This window comes from Mus pahari, unplaced genomic scaffold (assembly GCF_900095145.1).
Source record: "Mus pahari unplaced genomic scaffold, PAHARI_EIJ_v1.1 scaffold_13656_1, whole genome shotgun sequence".
Classification (NCBI taxonomy): domain Eukaryota; kingdom Metazoa; phylum Chordata; class Mammalia; order Rodentia; family Muridae; genus Mus; species Mus pahari.
In genome coordinates this window covers 8338-8705 of record NW_018393608.1, presented here as the reverse complement: position 1 = coordinate 8705, position 368 = coordinate 8338, and positions in this window count along the sequence as shown.

Sequence of the window (368 nt, the reverse complement as noted above, 5' to 3'; positions counted from 1 at the left end):
GGGATAGCATTTGAAATGAAAATAAAGAAAATTATAAAAAAAGAAAAAAGAAAAATAAAAGAATAGAGCCTGTGATTGGGCAGTGGAAGGGATAGGTGGGGCTGGAGGTTTCAGAGAGTGGGGGAAGAGAAATGCCAGAGGAGAAAGAGAGAGGAGGAAGGACGGAGGAGGAAGAGGAGGTGGAAGGAAGATGGAGCAGAAATGCATGGCGTAGAGAAGCCACAAGTAGTAAGGGATCTCATAGCTGGGAAAAAAGAGTAGCGTAGTGGTAAATCTGCCCAAACTAGCTGTGCAGCTTATAAATCTTTGCTGTTGTTGTTGTTGTTGTTTTTTGTTTGTTTGTTTTTTCGAGGCAGGGTTTCTCTGTG